The following is a 16966-nucleotide window of genomic DNA, read 5'->3' on the forward strand; positions in this document are numbered from 1 at the left end:
ATTCAAATAGAACAGTTTGTTTGTGAGAAGGTAGGTACATTTCTAAAAAAACAATGTCAAATTAACAAGGGACACCAACCTCCTTGAGGTTCATAAAAAATACAAGATAATAATCTTATTGTGGTAACTTGACACACACAAAAAAACATTATATATGGACCTATATATACAAAAAAAGGAGATCTTGATGAAATAAAAAAAATAAAAGACACACACAAAAAAACATTATTATGGAGATCGGGCTTTTAATAAATACAATATTATTCATGAGATCAGGAGAAATAATCAAGAAATAAGTTTGTGTGAATATGAGCAGCAAAACAACTTCATTATTCTAGCATTATAAAGAACAAAAGAATGCGCTGCATCAAAAGATCACAAAATTAGCTGCGTGAGGAATGTGCTAGCTCCAATACGAACGCTAGTTTTACCACACCGAGCGCTTCCGTTTTGTACTTGCTTCAGAGCATGCATCGTTTTTGGTCCATCGGAAACAGCATACAGACAAGCGGTTTTCCCGATAGGAATTGGTTCTGTCGGAAATATTTAGAACATGTTCTATTTCTAGGTCCATCAGAATTTTTTGATGTAAAAAGTCAGATGGGGCATACACACATGCTGTACGTCGCTGTGTTCTTGATGATTGGACTTTGGTGTGATCGTGTGTACACAAGACAGTTTCAGCGGAATTCCATTGGTACTCCGTCGGAAAAACCTTCAGAGTTTATTCCGACAGGAAAACTGGTCATGTATACAAGGCATAATTCTATCCAAACCTCCTCTGACATCAATGACAGCTACTGTGGATTAATTTTCCAAGGTGGAGAAGATAATTGTCCCTCAGTCTGTATAGTCAGTATAAGTGGGAAATGATCTGAAAGCCCCTAAGGGCCATAATGAATTAACTCTAACCAAGGGAGAAAATTATCATTCCCTGGGGCCAGATCTATTCTTGACAAAGATCCATATGTACTCGAGCAGCATGAGTATTCTCTTCTTAATGGATATCTAATTCTCCACATGTCTATTAACCCCATTTCTTGTAGATGGTTGGCAAACCTAGTTCTCTTCATCCTTTGTTTACTTATTGTGGTGCTATGTCTGTCTTCCTCCTTGTTCATTATGTTATAAAATCTCCCATTACTAGGGTTGGTAGATTTGGCCACTGTGCCATTTCCCTAAAGACATTTTTGCAACACTTTGTCATTATAGAGGGGAGGAACAGAGACATTCACCAACATAAAGTTTTTATAATTTAGTGAGAACCATAGCACAAGGTAATAACCTTCTGGGTCTTTAAAGCTCTCTTTGCATGAGAACCATACTGAGTGAGAGACCAAGACACTGACACTACAAGAATAAGTAGAGTATACAGCATGAATTTGATACGGGAATCTTGATCTTTTTAAAAGCATTGTATCCTCTCATTCAAGATGGGTCTCCTGCAAAAATATTATTGCATGTTTATAAAACCCAATTGCTTCAAAAACTGCTTGTCTTTTCCCCCTGTCTCCCATCTCCATCACATTCCATGACAACACCTGTATTTTACTGCTCATTATTTCATTTCACCAGCTGGTAGTCCACTAGGTCCCCAACAGAGCAAACAAAATATCTAATAGGCCACATATAAGAACAATATAAAAAAAATAAGAAAAACTCCCCACAACCCCCCAAACCCAATCCTCCCCCTCTTATGTGCCCATTCATTCATGGGAATACCCACCATCCATACTGGTTGGAGATAACCCCAACCCCTCATCACAGTCCACAAGGAACTCATACAAGGGGACTGTCTAATGACTATAAACAGTTGCATGTCTTACGCTTGTGCCAAGTAAACATCAGAAATAGTCCACCATTTCAATATTAAAATATAGATATCTGAAGGGGAGAGAAGAAAAAAAAATGTCAATAGATCAATTAACATTCAGGAAGTTTTCATTTTGTTTTCCTTTGTATATCTTTCTTCCAACCATGCATTGGCCGCTTCTCAAAAAAGAGAGTGCTATCTCCATCCATAATTCTCAACTTAGCTGGATATAACATTGAATATGGTATTTGTTTTTATAGCAGACTGTGCTTGACTTCTACAAATTTTGCTTGTTTGTTCTGTACTTCGATCGAGAAATCTGGGAAGAAGGAAATGTTATTACCATTGTACTCAATATTGCCTCGTTAACGTGCTTTGGAAAGGATTAAATCTCTATCTATGTAGTTTAAAGTGGTTGTAAACCCTTACAAACTACTTTGACCTACAGGTAAGCCTAGATTTAGTCTTACCTGTAGGTCCAAGAAATATCTCCTAAACCTACACGGTTTAGGAGATATTTACAAATAGACAGGCACCACTGTCTACGGCACATGCGCCATATACAGCGGTGCGCAGACGCACTATCACCGTTAGTGGCGGCTCCCATGTGCATGCGCGGGAGTGACATCATCACTGCTCCGGCACTATGAGTGGCCAGAGCAGCGATACCCGGAAGAAGATGGACGCTCCGTACTACAGGGGACAGAGGTGACATCGCTGGCTCCTGTGTCAGGTAAGTGATACATAATGGGCTACTGTGCGATGCATAGTAGCCTATTATGCTTTACCTTTGCAGGGAGACAAAGAAGAAGTAAACCCATCAGGGTTTACTTTCTCTTTAACATTTTGATAATAACTGTCCTGGGATTGCTTGAAGAAGGGGGTGGACGACTGGGAATGCGATGGGCCAGTTCGATTGTAAAAAGTCTTGAGAAGCACTCCATACCCAATGTATGCATTATCGATTTTTTTTTTTAAATGTTGAGTGATCTCAATGTTCATGCTCAGGAAAGCCCAAAATATAGACATTATTAGATCTTTGCCTATTTTCCAAATTATCCAGTCTCTGTGCTTGATCCTTTATTTGTACTTTGGTTTGCTGGAGTTCCCTTTTTTATGGAAGGCGAGGCCTCTTCTGTTGTACTAACCCTGTTCTCCAGGTCTGTTGTGCGCTCACAGATTTTTTTATATTCTTTTCTTTTATCCGTGATATGCTTTATTAAGGCATTTGACTTGTTAGAGATACTAAAGAAATATTACATGCTTGTACTGCAGTAAAGACATCACTCAGTGTTGGTTCCTTTATTAAGGTTTTACCAGCATTACTACCATACTGATATAATTTCCAGCAGCTTTGTTCCCACCTGTGCCCTATTGGTCAAACTTCTCCATACTTTCTTATTGATCTTGATTTTTAAGATAGTCTGCAAGACTATCACAGCCCCTGCCCGACCCCAGGAAACCTGGGGAACCGTTGGGGACTGTGCTTTTTTAAGGTCTTACTGTATGTTCTCCTTTGGAACCTGAGGGTCCTTTTCATCCATGAATGAAATCCTACATCAGGCCAGACTGTTTAAGGTATAATACTAGTTCAGTGACAGTGTCGATTTTATGTTCAGAGTTCCGTAGTCGGCGCTGTATTTAATACTAATATCAATTAAATATTTGGTATTCAATACTCAGTGCTGTATTCAGAAAAAATATCAATTCAATATTCAGTGCTCAGTGTATTATTCACAATCAATATCAATCCAGTATTCAATATTTAGAACTCAGCACCGGTGTTCAGTACCAGTATCTGTTCAGTATTCAGAATTCAATACTCTGCACAGTATTCATTAACAGTGTCCGTTCAGTATTCAGTACTCAGTATTTAGAAATCAATACTCTGCACAGTATTCAATAACAGTGTCCATTCAGTAATCAGTATTCAGCACAATAGTCAGTAATATCAGTTCAGTGTTCAGTGCTCTGTGCAATACTCGATAACAACGTCAGCTCAGTATTCAGTATTAAGCACTCAGCACAGTGTATAGTATCAGTAACAGTTCAGTATTCAATAATCAGCATAACATTTAGTATATTCAAGCCAGCTTTCAGCAGTCTCTAACCTGTGTAAATCTTCACAGTGAGTTCACCGGGAGTTTTCTCCTGACCTATGGCAACCTAGACAAGTTCAAACTCTTACATGGGTTTCTAAGAAAAAAAATATGTCTCTCATTGGTAATGCACTTATTAAGATCAAATATTCAGTCAGGTATGGTCAAGGAATGCAGGGAAGTCCACTTAAGGGCAATTTGTCTCCGAGCCAAAAACAGCGTGTGTATGACAGTAATCTGCTTTGGTGGTTTAAGCAATGAACAGTTAACATAGCCATGGACCACTAATTAATTTGCATCTAGAACAAGACAAATTGGCTCTTAAACCAATAGCACACAGACATTCGGGAGTCCTATACACCCTATGCAATATAAAGAGCTAGGTTAGCCTCTGCAAAGGTGAAAGTGACAGAAAGGGGAGAACCTGAAGAATCTCTTCCTAGGCATTATTTCAGTTAAAGCCTAGTCAGTTAAAGGGATGTGTTACAGCATCTCTGTACCTCCTAGAGGTGTTTTAGAACTCCCAATTTGAGAAGTTTTCTGATAATGTTTGTTGCAAGGAAGTGTCTTTGCTAGAAGAGATTTCCAAGGTTGAGAAGAAGAATTCTGAACATGGGTATGTAGTAGAGTTATACTAGAATAGGCAGTATAGCTTCAGCTGAGATTTAGGCCAATTGTATCTTTGGAAAAAGGTATTTCAAATTTCTTTTTGAGGGGGGTGTAACTAGTGCGTTAGGAAGATGGGCATTTAGTCTGGGAGCTCCATCCTGCAGCAGGGGGTTTTGGCGCATAGCAACAAGCCTCGTTTTCTCTCCCTCTCATGGTGGATCATTTCCCACATGAGTAGGTGAAATGCCCCACAAAAGTAAAGATGTTTCCTGGTTCAATAAACTCACGCCTTCTTCTATCAGGTAGTCCAGGAGCCCAGGCAAGATGGCGCCTGTACCCCATACCTCTCCACGAGGCAGCCGACAGACACCAACAGCAGCCCGTTTTGGTGGCTCTGGGCATGGAGGCTCAGAGGGGGGCTGGGTCACCCATTTACATCACCGGGTGGCTCCGCCCTTAGCTATATAAGAGCTGTCACCAAGAAGAAGCATCACTCGGTGGGAGCCTCCCATGGAGGCAGAGCTGTTGTTTTTTTTTCTTTTTTCGCCTCGTCAGGCCATGTGATAGAAGACATGTGAGCACCAAGACATGAGCATCTCTATACCTTCATAATATGTCTGATAGCGTATTGTCAATAAATTCTAAAGGACTTAACCACCCAGCTAAATGTTCTTCTCTTTAGGCTGAACATATTATGCATTCAGGAGATGTGCTTTCACCAATCAGCCCCTCCTAGATGCATGCATGCATACTTCTTATCCCCATATTTTCTCTGCTTCCATCCCAGCAAGAAAGAGGGGAGTTTTGGTTGCAATTAGGGACACTGTTGCTTTCCAGCTGATTGAACAGATTACCGATCCTGGAGGTGGATATATAATCCTGATTTGTGACGTGAACTCAACAAGGTATACCTTAGTAAATCTTTATACTCCCAACAAACATCATATACAGTTCTTAAACAGGCTACTCCAAAAAAGAAAAAAATCAAGCCAAGCAGGGTTTATTATTAGTATGTGGAGACTTCAACCCTTTCTCTCACATTGACTCTTCTACTGCTCCCAAATGATCATCCCTTTTATTACAATCTCTCCCACACCAGCACAACCTTTAAGATGTTTGGCGGTGCTTCCACACCACCATGAGAGGCTTTCTTTTCATTGGCCCATACTTCCTGTTTAAGGCTTGATCTATTCTTGACTGATAAGTGGCTTTTGCAAAGAATCCAAGACTCCATATCATGGTCAGACGATGCTTCCATTACCCTCAAGATTGCAGATTCCTGTTCTTCACAATACACTTTCCTATCAAGAACTAATCAATCCTATTGCATGCTAAAGAACCTAGTTCTATTCTAGAGAAGGGCCTCTTAGAATTTTTTTTGGTTTAATGCAGGTTCTGTCAATGATTCATTTTTACTGTCGAATTCCCATAAGTCTTTCATGAGGGTAATGTTCATTAAACCTTTTTCTCTTAGCCCTTTCATTAAAAGGGCTAAGAGAAAAAGGTGGCAACTTATAGATCAACTACTATTAGAAATAAAGCAGCATGAAATAATGAATAAGTCTAATCCTAACCCTGACCTAAGAGCTAAACTCACAAATTTACAGAGATACCTCCATACTCTCCTCTTGGAGAACCTTGAAAAGAACCCTAGATGTATGAAAATGACATATTACACTAGTGGCAATAAAGCCAATAAACTGCTAGCCAGATGCATCTAAAGCTTCAGAAACAAGACTAAAATACATTTTATCTATCACCCCATTAGCAAGCAAAAAGTGCTGGATCCACAGGGGATTGCTGATGCCTTTAGCTGTTATTATGGCTTCCTATATAATTTGAGGGAAGATTACACAAACCCTCAGCCATCACCAACAGATATTTTAAACTTTCTAAACAAAATTTACCTACCTACTCTGTCTCATTCTCAGTTGGAGGCTTTAAATGCACCCTTTACATTAGCTGAAGTTTGCAAGGCAATAAATTCCCTCCCCAACAATAAATCACCAGGCCCTGGTGGCTATAGCGGTTAATACTTTAAAATATTTAAAACTATTCTGGCAGTGTACCTCGCTACAATGTTCAACTCCGCTGCTGCCTTTTCCTCTTTTCCCCAGGAATTGTTAATGGCTCTTATCATTACATTGATGAAACCGGGGAAAAGGCCAGACTCTCCTCAAAACTTTAGGTCAATCTCATTACTGAACATTGACCTAAAGCTATATGCAAAACTCATAGACTTTAGACTTGTGGATATATTGCCTACCTTGATTCACCCAGATCAGTCCAGATTTTCCAAAGGCAGACAAACTTCTGATGCTGCAAGAAGGGTAATCAATGACGTTCACTATGCCAAGACCACAAAAACACCCACCTTGCTTCTAGCATTAGACGCAGAAAAGGCATTTGATCGCATTCACTGGACCAACGTCAACGAGTTTCTGAAAAAATGTGGCCTCTCAGGACACATACTTTCTTCTGTACCTGCCCTTCAGCCCAAGTATTCATGGCAGCCATGCTATCCCAACCCTTCCTCATTACCAGTGGGACCAGGTAGGGTTGCCTCCTGCTCCCGCTAATCTTTAATTTCCAAATGGAGCCTCTGGCTTCATACATTCATTCACTACCAGGTATTACTGGCTTCCAAATTGGTAATCATGTCCACTCTATAAGCCTATTTGCTGACCAAACTATATCGATGCTGACAAATCCAGCAACCTCGTTGGGTGTGGTCCAGGATGCATTACACTTATTCCACACTGTCTCATATCATAAGGTCAACACCTTAGGTCAAAATCTTATGTATTGAATCTGGATATAGATCATCCCTTAAAACAAAGCTATCACTGTGGGTGGAAAGAGGAAAGTATTTCATATTTACCACTCTCAGTAGTTCGACCAAATCCCTTTACAAAGCTAACTATGCCCCTTTTCTCCAAGGGGTTCATAATTTGCTGTCACATATTTCCAACTTTGAACTATCATGGTCTGGCCCACTGGTAGCTTTTAAAATGATAGTACTGCCTCAGTTACTCTACATTTTCAAAGTCTTACCTATAGTGGTCCCAGATTCCTTCTTTACATCTCTGCAAACCATTGTCAATAAGTTTGTGTGGTAAAACCAAAAAGAACGCTGCACCTTTAGCAAATATACACAGAAAGCACAGAAAGGGAGGTGGCATGGGCCATGTAGCTCTGAGGGATTACCTAGCTACTATCCTAACACAATTACAATTTTGATTCGGCAGTCCCTTCTGTGGACTGAAATAGAATCTGAATCTGTTCCTGGTAAAAACCTAATGAACTTCCTCTTAGCTTATCACGTCAAACCCCAGATACCTTTTGAATTCTCACCCACTACTTTTGCAGCCACTGATGCTTGGTGCAAGCTCAACTTCAATGTACAATGAGACCAATCAACCAGCCTCCTGATCCCTTTAGCGTTATACCAAGTATTCATACCCAATATCTTACTGACCAAATGGCATATAAGAGGCATTCAGTGGCTAAATGATCTGTAATGTATTAATGACCTTAAACCCTTCTCGACCCTTCAATCTGAATACCACCTACCAAAGAACGAGTCCTGTACCTACTTACAAATAGCATCTCTTCTCTGCCATAATCCAGGGAGGTTATTCAGAATCCCCAGTAATATAGCTAATGATTTCCACAGTTCCAAACCATCCAAAGGTGGCATCTCCCTTATATATGGGACTTCACAAGATAAAAATTGTTTTCTTAAATCTGAGCCATTTCTTGCTTGGGAAAAGAAATAGGGCAGGTATTTAGCCCCTACCAATGTCAACAAGCCATTTCCTCTACTTACAAGTCCACCAAAAGTGCCATCCTGTGGGATCTAATGCATAAAAATAGGATTTTTATATACAGCTTACCTGTAAAATCCTTTTCTTGAGAGTACATCACGGGACACAGGAGCTTCATTACATAGTGGGTTATATAGGCATCTCTGGTGATTGGACACTGGTTAACCCCCAATTAAGGAGAATTCCTCCCCTATATAACCCCTCCCATATGGGAGGCACCTCAGTTTTGTAGCAAAGCAATAAGAAACCACGTAAAACCAAAGAAGGGCGGGAGCCCTGTGCCCCATGATGTACTCTCAAGAAAATGAATTTACAGGTAAGCTGTATATAAAAATCATATTTTCTTGATCATACATCGCGGGACACAGGAGCTTCATTACAGAGTGGGATGTCCCAAAGCAATGCTCAGTTTGAGGGGAGGGAGACACAGATCAGAATCATAGACCGCCATGGACCAGAGGATCTAAACTGCAGCCTGCAGTACACTGCGCCCAAAGGCGATATCCTCTTGCCCTCTGACATCCAGCTGATAAAATCTGGTGAATGTGTGGACTGATGACCAAGTTGCAGCCTTACAGATCTGAGCCAGGGAGGCCTGGTGATGCACTGCCCAAGAAGCACTTACAGCCCTAGTTGAGTGCGCTTTCACTTGAAAAGGAGGACTCTTCCCCTTTACACTATAGGCCTGAAAAATAACCTGTCTAATTCACCTTGAGAGAGTGGATTTTGATGCCGCCTGGCCCTTCGGGCAAAATAAATAAGCAATCAGTTTTTCTTATCTGAGCAGTTGCCTGAAGATATATACTGATTGCCCTTACCACATCTAAAGTGTGCAAAGACTCTTCTTCTGCGGACTGTGGATCCGGAAAAAAGGATGGTAGGATTACATCTTGATTCAAATGGAATCCTGAAACCCACTTAGGCAGAAAGGACCTATTAGGACGCATTACTACCCGGTCCTTATGAATAATTAGATAAGGTTCCTTGCTGGAGAGAGCTGCTAGTTCTGACACTGTTCTGTTAATGGCTCTTATCATTACATTGATGAAAACCGGGAAAAAGGCCAGACTCTCCTCAAAACTTTAGGTCAATCTCATTACTGAACATTGACCTAAAGCTATATGCAAAACTCATAGCCTTTAGACTTGTGGATATATTGCCTATCTTGATTCACCCAGATCAGTCCAGATTTTCCAAAGGCAGACAAACTTCTGATGCTGCAAGAAGGGTAATCAATGACGTTCACTATGCCAAGACCACAAAAACACCCACCTTGCTTCTAGCATTAGACGCAGAAAAGGCATTTGATCGCATTCACTGGACCAACGTCAACGAGTTTCTGAAAAAATGAGGCTTCTCAGGACACATACTTTCTTCTGTACCTGCCCTTCAGCCCAAGTATTCATGGCAGTCATGCTATCCCAACCCTTCCTCATTACCAGTGGGACAAATGGAGCCTCTGGCTTCATACATTCATTCACTACCAGGTATTACTGGCTTCCAAATTGGTAATCATGTCCACTCTATAAGCCTATTTGCTGACCAAACTATATCGATGCTGACAAATCCAGCAACCTCGTTGGGTGTGGTCCAGGATGCATTACACTTATTCCACACTGTCTCATATCATAAGGTCAACACCTTAGGTCAAAATCTTATGTATTGAATCTGGATATAGATCATCCCTTAAAACAAAGCTATCACTGTGTGTGGAAAGAGGAAAGTATTTCATATTTACCACTCTCAGTAGTTCAACCAAATCCCATTTACAAAGCTAACTATGCCCCTTTTCTCCAAGGGGTTCATAATTTGCTGTCACATATTTCCAACTTTGAACTATCATGGTCTGGCCCACTGGTAGCTTTTAAAATGATAGTACTGCCTCAGTTACTCTACATTTTTAAAGTCTTACCTATAGTGGTCCCAGATTCCTTCTTTACATCTCTGCAAACCATTGTCAATAAGTTTGTGTGGTAAAACCAAAAAGAACGCTGCACCTTTAGCAAATGTACACAGAAAGCACAGAAAGGGAGGTGGCATGGGCCATGTAGCTCTGAGGGATTACCTAGCTACTATCCTAACATAATTACAATTTTGATTCGGCAGTCCCTTCTGTGGACTGAAATATAATCTGAATCTGTTCCTGGTAAAAACCTAATGAACTTCCTCTTAGCTTATCACATCAAACCCCAGATACCTTTTGAATTCTCACCCACTACTTTTGCAGCCACTGATGCTTGGTGCAAGCTCAACTTCAATGTACAACGAGACCAATCAACCAGCCTCCTGATCCCTTTAGCGTTATACCAAGTATTCATACCCAATATCTTACTGACCAAATGGCATATAAGAGGCATTCAGTGGCTAAATGATCTGTAATGTACTAATGACCTTAACCACTTAAGGACCAGGCCTCTTTTTCGGACTTGGTGTTTCCATGTTTAAAACAGTTTTTTTTGCTAGAAAATTACTTAGAACCCCCAAACATTTTATATTGTTTTTTTTCTAACACCCTAGAGAATAAAATGGCGGTCATTGAAATACTTTTTTTCACACCGTATTTGCGCAGCGGTCTTAGAAGTGCACTTTTTTTGGAAAAAATTCACTTTTTTGAATAAAAAAATAAGACAACAGTAAAATTAGCCCAATTTTTTTTTATACTGTGAAAGATAATGGTATGCCGAGTAAATTGATACCCAACATGTCATGCTTCAAAATTGCGCCCGCTCGTGGAATGGCGTCAAACTTTTAGCCTCAAAAATCTCCATAAGCGACATTTAAAAAATTCTACAGGTTGAATTTTTTGCGTTACAGAGGAGGTCTAGGGCTAGAATTATTGCTCTCGCTCTACCGATTGCGGCGATACCTCACATATGTGGTTTGACCACCGTTTTCATATGCGGGCGCTACTCACGTATGCGCTCGCTTCTGTGCACAAGCTCGTCGTAACGGGGTGTTTTTAAAAAATTATAATTTTTTTTTCTTATTTATTTTAATTTATTTTATTTATTTTTACACTTTAAAAAAAAAAAAAAAATGGATCACTTTTATTCCTATTACAAGGAATGTAAACATCCCTTGTAATAGAAAAAAGCATGACAGGTCCTCTTAAATATGAGATCTGGGGTCAAAAGGTCCTCAGATCTCATATTTGGGCTAAAATGCAAAAAAAAAAAAAAAAAAAAGAAAATCTGACATTTAAAAAAAAATTATACCTTTAAGAGGTATGGGCGGAAGTGACGTTTTGACGTCGCTTCCGCCCTCCTATGCTATAGAGACGAGTGGGGGCCATCTTAGCCTCACTTGTCTCTATGCCCAGCCGACGGAAGGACCCGATCGCCTCCGCCGCTACCGACGGCTCCGGTAAGCGGCGGAAGGTGCGGGAGGGCGGCGGGAGGGGGGGTGGCACCTCTCCCGCCGCCGATAGCGGTGATCTCGCGGCGAATCCGCCGCGGAGACCACCGTTATCGTACAGCCGACCGCCGCCTGAAGAGATGGATATCTCGGTTGTGGCAGCAGCTGCTGCCGTTACCGAGATATCCCTCTTCAAAAAATGGACTTACATCGTCGTGCGGCGGTCGGCAAGTGGTTAAACCCTTCTCGACCCTTCAGTCTGAATACCACCTACCAAAGAACGAGTCTTGTACCTACTTACAAATAGCATCTCTTCTCTGCCATAATCCAGGGAGGTTATGCAGAATCCCCAGTAATATAGCTAATGATTTCCACAGTTCCAAATCATCCAAAGGTGGCATCTCCCTTATATATGGGACTTCACAAGATAAAAATAGTTTCCTTAAATCTGAGCCATTTCTTGCTTGGGAAAAGAAACAGGGCAGGTATTTAGCCCCTACCAATGTCAACAAGCTATTTCCTCTACTTACAAGTCCACCAAAAGTGCCATCCTGTGGGAACTAATGCATAAAAATAGGATTTTTATATACAGCTTACCTGTAAAATCCTTTTCTTGAGAGTACATCACGGGACACAGAAGCTTCATTACATAGTGGGTTATATAGGCATCTCTGGTGATTGGACACTGGTTAACCCCCAATTAAGGAGAATTCCTCCCCTATATAACCCCTCCCATATGGGAGGCACCTCAGTTTTGTAGCAAAGCAATAAGAAACCACGTAAAACCAAAGAAGGGCGGGAGCCCTATGCCCCATGATGTACTCTCAAGAAAATGAATTTACAGGTAAGCTGTATATAAAAATCCTATTTTCTTGATCATACATCACGGGACACAGGAGCTTCATTACATAGTGGGATGTCCCAAAGCAATGCTCAGTTTGAGGGGAGGGAGACACAGATCAGAATCATAGACCGCCATGGACCAGAGGATCTAAACTGCAGCCTGCAGTACACTGCGCCCAAAGGCGATATCCTCTTGCCCTCTGACATCCAGCTGATAAAATCTGGTGAATGTGTGGACTGATGACCAAGTTGCAGCCTTACAGATCTGAGCCAGGGAGGCCTGGTGATGCACTGCCCAAGAAGCACTTACAGCCCTAGTTGAGTGCGCTTTCACTTGAAAAGGAGGACTCGTCCCCTTTACACTATAGGCCTGAAAAATAACCTGTCTAATCCACCTTGAGAGAGTGGATTTTGATGCCGCCTGGCCCTTCCGGCAAAATAAATAAGCAATCAGTTTTTCTTATCTGAGCAGTTGCCTGAAGATATATACTGATTGCCCTTACCACATCTAAAGTGTGCAAAGACTCTTCTTCTGCGGACTGTGGATCCGGAAAAAAGGATGGTAGGATTACATCTTGATTCAAATGGAATCCTGAAACCACCTTAGGCAGAAAGGACCTATTAGGACACATTACTACCCGGTCCTTATGAATAATTAGATAAGGTTCCTTGCTGGAGAGAGCTGCTAGTTCTGACACTCTTCTAGCTGAGGATATGGCTATCAAGAAAACCAACTTTTTAGTCAAAATAACTAATGAAGCCTGATGCGAAGGTTCAAATGGTTGCCCTTGCAATGCCGAGAGAACCAAATTCAGATCCCATGGGCATACCGGAGGTTTGACTGGCGGCCTTAACCGCATAGCCCCCTGGATGAAAGCCCACACAATGGAATGTGATGCAAGTGGCTTCTGGAAAAACACTGACAAGGCCGAAATCTGCACCTTGATAGTGCTTACGGCCAAACTCATTTCTAGGCCTGACGGGAGGAAAGCCAAGATCCTGCTAATGACATACTTTCTAGGATGCCATCCCCTGGGTTCACACCAGGAAACATATGCCTTCCAGATCTTGTAGTAAATAAGCCTGGAGGCCGGCTTTCTGGCATTGACCAGAGTAGAAAGGACTGGCTCCGAAAGTCCACAATCTCTCAGAATGTGGGTCTCAGCAGCCAAACTGTTAAATTCAGACTGTGTAAAGCAGGATGGTAAAATGGACCCTGCGAGAGTAGATCTGGCCAGAGAGGGTGGATCCACGGCCTGCCTACTGCCAACTTCAAGATATCTGCGTACCAAGGTCGCCTGGGCCAAGCCGGGGCTACCAAAAGGACCGACTTTGTTTCCCTCTTGACTCTTCCCAGGAACCGTGACAGAAGCGGGAATGGTGGGAAGGCATAAATTAGATTGTACTGATCCCAGGGAACTGTCAGAGCATCTGACGCCTGTGCAAGTACATCTCTTGTCCTTGACACAAATTTGTCCAGTTTCCTGTTGAATCTGGATGCAAACAGATCTACGTCCCGAGTGCCCCACTTGTGACATATGTTCCGAAATATGTCGGGGTGTAGAGCCCATTCTCCTGGGCATAACTGTTGGTGGCTTCGAAAGTCCGCATGCCAATTTTCCACTCCTGGAATGAAGACTGCAGAAAGGCATGGAACATGCCTTTCTGCCCGAGCAAGTATGCGATTCACCTCTCTTTGTGCAACCAGACTCCTGGTGCCACCCTGGTGATTGATATAGGCCACAGCTGTGGCATTGTCAGACTGAACTTGAACAGGGAGATTCCGTAGTCTGTAAGACCAGTTTATGAGAGCCATATAAACTGCCCGGATTTCCAAAACATTTATGGGCAATAGCTTCTCGGTCGCAGACCATTTCCCCTGCGAGCACGTCTCCCCCAACACTGCTCCCCAGCCTGTCAGACTGGCATCTGTAGTTATAATCTTCCATGGAAGAGGAAGAAAAGTTTTGCCTTTCAGCAAATTCTTGGTCTGTAACCACCAAACGAGACTCTTGCATGTCCCTGGGGATAGACACATAGGAAGGATGCATCTTTGCAAAGGCCTTGAGTGAAACTGGGCGAACGTAACGGCCTCGAAGGAGGCAACCATTTTCCCTAACAGTCTCATACACAACCGAACAGGGGAAGATCTTCTGCCCAGAATTAGGCGCACTAGAACCCCTATAGCCATGGCCTTTGGCCTTGATAGAAACACCCCACCCTGAGCAGTGTCGATGACCATGCCCAGATACTCCAACTGGTAGCAGGCTGTAGGGACGACTTTTCTAGGTTTATAATCCAACCTAGGCATTCCAGGTGTTCTAACATTCTGGTAACACTGTGGTTCAAGAGCGTTACTGTTTTCTCTATGAGAAGTAAATCGTCTAGATAAGCCATCACGGTTATACCCTAGGTTTGCCAAGAGAGGGTCTAGAATCTTTGTGAAGACTCGAGGAGCCGTAGCGAGACCGAACAAGGCCACAAATTGAAAATGGCGCTGATCTACCGCGAACCTTAGATACTTTTGGTGTGCGGGAAAAAATTGGCACATGAAGATATGCATCCTTGATATCTATCGATGCCATAAACTCTCCCCCTTGCAGGGAGGAGACTACAGAACGTATTGACTGCATTCGGAAGACCAGATGCGCAAAAACTGGTTCAGATCTTTCAGATCCAGGATAGGTCTGACACCTCCATTTGGCTTTGGAACGGTGAAGAGATTTGAGTAAAAGCCTGAACCCTGTTCTTTTGGGTCCACTTCCACTATCACCCCCTGGGATAGTAAGTGATCTAAGGCCAGAAGTAGTGGTTTTCGCTTTACTGGATCTTTGGGGATCCTTGACCTTAGGAAGCGAGAAGGTGGAATCTCCTGAAACTCTAGCTTGTAGCCCAGAGATATCGAGGAGGTTACCCACTTGTCCCGAATCTCTTCCCGCCAGGCTTCTGCAAACTGCAGGAGCCTTCCCCCCACTCGGCCGAGTGGGGGGCGCCCCTCCACAAGGAAGTTTTTGGGCTCTGCTTGGCAGGCTTTCGCCCCAAGTCTTCTTCTGCCCCTGGGCGTGACCTTGGGCCTTTCCTGTAGAGGGAGGTTGGGAAGGCCGTCGCCACTGCTTAGAGCCTGATGCTCCGGGAGAAAGAGAACGCCTAAATGATGGACGTTTGCTCTTTTTGATTGGAAGGAGAGTAGGTTTACCCCCTGTAATCTTTTGGAGGAATTTATCTAATTCCTCCCCAAATAAGTGTTCCCCTTAAACGGGAACCCAATCAAATACTTCTTACATGATAGCTCAGCTGCCCAATTTTTTAGCCATAGGGCCCTTCACATGTGTACCAACAGAAGAGACAAACGAGATGCTTGTTGGACCGAATCCAAAATCGCATCAATCATAAAACACAGAATTTGAGGAATTTCTGCATAACTCTCCACTTCCTCATTGGGAAGAAGGCCAAGCATCTGCTTAACCTGTTCTTTGAGGAACTGACACAACCCCACAGTTGCGACTGTAGGCTGCACTACAGTGCCAGCCATGGAAAAGGAGGCTTTCAATAACGTTTCCAGCTTCTCATCAGTTGGATCCTTAAATACCTGAGCATTATCCAAAGGACAGGTCAGGTTTCTATTCACACAAGAAACAGCCACATCGACAGATGGGACCCCCCATTTCTTGGTGAAACTTTCCTCCAGAGGATAAAGCATAGAAAACCTTTTAGGAGGAGGAAACAGTTTATCGGGATGTCCCTAATCCTCATACAACAATTTATCAATTAAGGGATGAATTGGAAAGGAAAAGGCAGTCTGTGGGATTCTCCTGACCCCCAGGGAAGAAACAGAGGATGTAGCGGCCTCAGCAGCTGGCATTCTGAATGTGGTACGCACCAACTCAGTATAATATTGAACCTGTTTTCTGAGTGCCTGGGAGGAGGGGACTCTCTCCTCTTCCTCTTCCTCATCCGACTGTTCTTGATCCCTATCCCATGATAGGGATCTCTCCTCATTGTCAGAGGTGTCATCTGAAAGAGGAATCTCAGCAGAGGGAGGGGATCTACCCCTTTTTCTGCTATCTTTTAGGGAAGCTGAAATAAAATTCATGATTCTCCCTTCAAAACCCTCCAATGTAGCCTTAAGGGAGTCTTCAGTGACATACACTGGGGCTGAAACATTAGGAGAGGCTGCAAAACCTGACAGGGGCACTGACTCATCCTGTGAGGCTGGCTCCAGTCTTGCAGAGGGGGATGGTAATCTACAGGCATTTTTAGGACCCCTAGACCTAGGCGGTGATTTACCAGTGCCCTTGTTACCTTCCCCTGAGACCCTCTTACGAGGAGACATAGTCCTAAGCTACAAAGCAGAGGTACTAGTACAAAGTGCCTGGATCCAATCCCTTAGGATGCTTACTGCCCACAGCTCCTGTGTCTTC

This window comes from Lithobates pipiens, unplaced genomic scaffold, assembly GCF_037356315.1.
Source record: "Lithobates pipiens isolate NorthernLeopardFrog02 unplaced genomic scaffold, aLitPip1_a1.2 Scaffold_13, whole genome shotgun sequence".
Lineage (NCBI taxonomy): Eukaryota > Metazoa > Chordata > Amphibia > Anura > Ranidae > Lithobates > Lithobates pipiens.